This window comes from Mobula hypostoma, assembly GCF_963921235.1.
Source record: "Mobula hypostoma chromosome 30 unlocalized genomic scaffold, sMobHyp1.1 SUPER_30_unloc_1, whole genome shotgun sequence".
Classification (NCBI taxonomy): domain Eukaryota; kingdom Metazoa; phylum Chordata; class Chondrichthyes; order Myliobatiformes; family Myliobatidae; genus Mobula; species Mobula hypostoma.
The window spans coordinates 183,110-187,285 of NW_026948158.1; the positions used below are offsets into that span (position 1 = coordinate 183,110).

At 46.8% G+C, this 4,176-nt stretch overlaps 1 non-coding gene across 1 annotated transcript; it reads right to left on the reverse strand.

The window, feature by feature from the left end:
• Window positions 1-4,094: 4,094 nt before the first annotated feature.
• On the reverse strand, window positions 4,095-4,176 carry trnas-aga (transfer RNA serine (anticodon AGA)). The gene has a single exon. It is a non-coding gene; the product is annotated as a tRNA-Ser (tRNA).

A 4,176-nucleotide genomic window follows, 5' to 3' on the forward strand; every position in this document is an offset into this window, starting at 1 on the left:
CTTCATATTCCGTCTGGGTAGCCCCCAAACTGATAGAATGAACATCGAATTCTCTAAACTGCTAATTTCTCCATTTTCCTCTCTTTGTTTTAATTCTCCATTCGGGATTCCCTCTTGCGTCTTCACTGTTCCTCGCATGTCTACCGCCTCGCTCTATTCAACCCGCCCCTGCAATCAGAAATCTGTTTTTCAACCCTTTTCCTTTTCCACCAATCACCACCCAGCATCTCATTTATTCCCCTTTACCCAGCATATCTAACGTCAATCCTAACCTGGCTTCACCTATGGCCCCCAGTTTTCAATACTGCACTTTGCCCAACATATCTACCTCTTGTTCTCACCTGGCTCCACCTATCACCTCCCAGTTTTCAATCTCCCCTTTCCCCATCATATCTACCCTCCTTCCTCACCTGTCACCTCCCAGTTTTCAATCTCCCCTTTCCCCAACATACCTACTTTCTTTCCTCGAATTGTTTCACCTATCATCTCTCAGTTTTCAACACTCCCCTTTCCTCAACATATCTACCCACCTTCCTCACCTGTCTTCACCTGTCACCTTGTAGCTTGTACTGCTTCTCTTCCCCCACCTTCTCATTCTGGCTTTTTCCCACTTCCTTCCCAGTACTGATGAAGGAACACGGCCTGACACTTCGATTTCTTATTTCTCTCCATCGGTGAAGACTGACCTGCTGACATCCTCTCGTGTTTTGTGTGCGTTACTCTGATTCTTGTGCAACGAATACCCATCTTCGATCGCCGCCCACCTGGTCTTTGATTCCGTTTTTGTCTCCTCCTTTCATTACCATAGTCTGCCGTGCTGGACATTCCCCACAGTTCTGTTGTTCATATAATATAGAAACAAAAGTCCCGATGATAACAGTCACAGTCACTCACTTGGTCTCACCAGATCCGCGGCTTTCCTTTTGCCTGATCACGTTCGCCCACCTTGTCTAAAACTGAAAAATACCTTATTTTCTCCTGCCCCAGAGGTGACGAATGTGTCTCGAACTGAAACATTAAATTTGTTTCCCTTTGTACAAATGTGACCGACCCGTGAACTTCGCAGTGGAGCAGCAAGTCGTCGCTTTATTTAACTTGCACATTGATATGAACAAGAAGCGAAACGTCCCGGCTCCTGGGTTCACAAAACGACCCGGAGAATCGAAGTGATATCCGTGAAGCAGTACCAGCCAACGGCCACTAGAGGGCACCGAGGGTCCGGGTCCTGTGTAGCAGCGCAGAACTCTTCAGAGTTCAAAGTAAATTCAGTATCAAAGCACAAATATGCTATCATTAGATGCATTTTCTCGAGAGGATTCACAGTTAGTGCAAAGAAACAAAATATAATCAATGAAAAAAATCAATGAAAGACGGGCAATCAATGCAGAAAACATGAAAATACAAAAACGTAAAATAATAGTAATATAAAGCTAACCAATGGAACAACACCATTCCTTGGAAAACATCCCCGTGATCTGAGCAGACACGGTGCGAAGAAGGAGACTTGGCACAGAGTTACAGACCTCTTCCCAGAAACAGAGGGGTTTCTTGTGCCAATACAGGTATCATGGTCCGGATCGGGGTCCCTTTAAATTTACTTTGTTTATGTTACAATCCGTTGATTCCCTGTTTTACAGTATCCCTCGACTTTGGTGATTAGAGGCAATTAACGCTCAGCTGAAACGGTAGATTATAGTCTCCGGCTTTCAGCCGTTCGGCGCAGGTGCGTCTGCAAAGTCACGGCGTGCCAATGTCATCTGGCAGGAGCAAGCCTAGTCTCCGCCCGAAGCGAGTGCCGGTAATTCGCCTTTCCTCACTGGAGCAAATCTGTCCAGTTACCTCGCCGAAGCGAGCCTGCAAAGTTTCCTCAAAGATGGGTCCGTCAGTTAACCCGCCGGAGAGAATCAAGATCCGCTGTCTACTGTTCCCGGGCCGAGTCGAGAGCTCGGCACTACCCGGAGGTTCCAAGCACCACGTCCTGGCTCCGGCGGCATCCAAGTACCACGTTCACGTCCTTACCCTAGCGGCATTCAAGTACCATGTCAAGTTCTGGCCCTGGCGGCATTCAAGTACCATGTCAAATCATTTCCCTGGCGGCTTCCAGTTCTGAGTCTAGTCCTGGCCCTGGCGGTCTGTGATTCCTGTCCTACCCCCTTGTCTGAATCTCTTCTCTGCCCCTCTCGCCTCTAGCCCTCGTCTGCAGCCCCTGCCTGCACTTCGGTCTATTTCCATCACCGGAGCTAGATAGATACTATTTGGTGTTCATTCGTATTGGTCTTGTCTTATCCTGTCCTCGCCTCCATGGGGTAAGTCAGGCCGTCTTGCCGTTGCCCCGCGTGGGGGTCATGAGTCCAGGCCCTATGTCCTGTCCCCAAGGAGGGGTCCCGGTTCTCTGTTCCGTGTGCGAGTCCCGGCCCTATGTCCTGTACCCAAGGAGGGGTCCCGACTCTGTGTTCTGTGTATGTGTCCATGGTTCCATGTACCTGCTCTCCCGAGACCGAGGCTCAGTGTTCCCATGTTCCTCCTCTCCCTAGCCCATGTCATGTCCATGCCTGGTTCTGGAGTCCGAGCCCGAGGCAAGACCCAGGTATTGGGTCCTTGCCCAGTCTCGGGCTCGGAGTCCATACCCTAGCCTCTTCATATCTCCTCTAGCTCTGGGAGCCGATTCCGAGTCCTAGCCCAGACCCTTGGTCCCAGCCTAGTCGTAGTCCTCCGTCCTTGTCCAGTTCGCTATTCCTCCTCCTGCCTTGCTCTCCTGATATCAAACAATAAACTAAGTTTAATTAACCTCACAGGATGTGTCTTGCATTTGGGTCCACCCTTGCTCCCAAAGCCCCCGCCACTGTGACAACAGGGCCAGGTGGTTAACAGAAAAAAAATCTTATTAATACATAATAAAAGCCCAACAAATTAAAGTCGATAAATGCAGAAAATGACGAGAGACACCAGAAACAATCCAACACATTACAGGATGGAGCAGCAGTTTAACTCAATCTGATTACTTACACAGGGACAGTCAATTGACAAACACCTTTCACCAAAATCTTGCTTTAAAATGCAAACTCATAAAAGACACCATAGCTTACTATAAGTACAAACCTGTTCTAGATTAGGGTTAGAGTCGTACAATTATTTTACGACTGATCCATTACAGGACAATGCATAATAACCGTCTGCATATATAATATTACTGGATTAAAAGGCAATAACAACGTACATAATCGATATAGCCATTGCAAACACACAACGTACAACAATTAACAAGTGAAAAGCACCAGAACTATGCTGAATTGAAAGAAGAAATTGAAAGACGATCGAGCATGAACGGGGTATATATTGTCCCAATGGTAATATCAACAACTATCATCTCAAAGTCACTACACAATAGCATTAAACAGTTAGGCCAGCAAAGCAATATTTCTGTCAATCTGCTGAAAACCACTATACTATACACCAGTAGAATGGTCCGAAGTCCGGAGTTATTGAGGAATGAGTGTGCTTCAGCACCCCCGTACTTCAGGCCAGCGTGAGCTGAGAAAGTAATAATAATAACAACAAAGCAAAAATGTCGATAGCATGAAATGTCCAGTTTGAAAGTGAGTTGTGGAAACAGTCAGTGTTGGTGTGAGTGAAGTTCAGTGAATTGATCCCTCTGGTTCAAGTGGCGATAACATAAATTTAAACATTAAATACACTGGTGCCCTTTAAGAGTTTCTGTTGGTTTGATCGTCCATGTACAATATTTTAAGTTTATGTCAACATGAATGTAAGCAAGACAGGTCGTGGCAGTGTTCTGTTTTCTATATGTGCATTTTTTTATATATAAATGAACGTATTAGAAACAGCACGGAGCGCTCAAAACGTACAGCGAAGGCCGCTGGATCAACAGCGTCCCTGAATAGTCTGGAACGACCAGCATTTCGGATACAGTGCCGAACGCGCTGACCGATTGTGTCGTAAAGCCCACCTGAATAAAAGCGGAACACAGGGGCACTTCTTGGTTTTGGAGGCGGCGAACGCAGATCGGTGTTTCGACTGGCTTTTTACAATTTGTATCCGTGAGAGGAATCAAGGCGTCAAAACCGATATAATCACGTAGTCGGCAGGATTCGAACCTGCGCGGGGAAACCCCAATGGATTTCTAGTCCATCGCCTTAACCACTCGGCCACGACTAC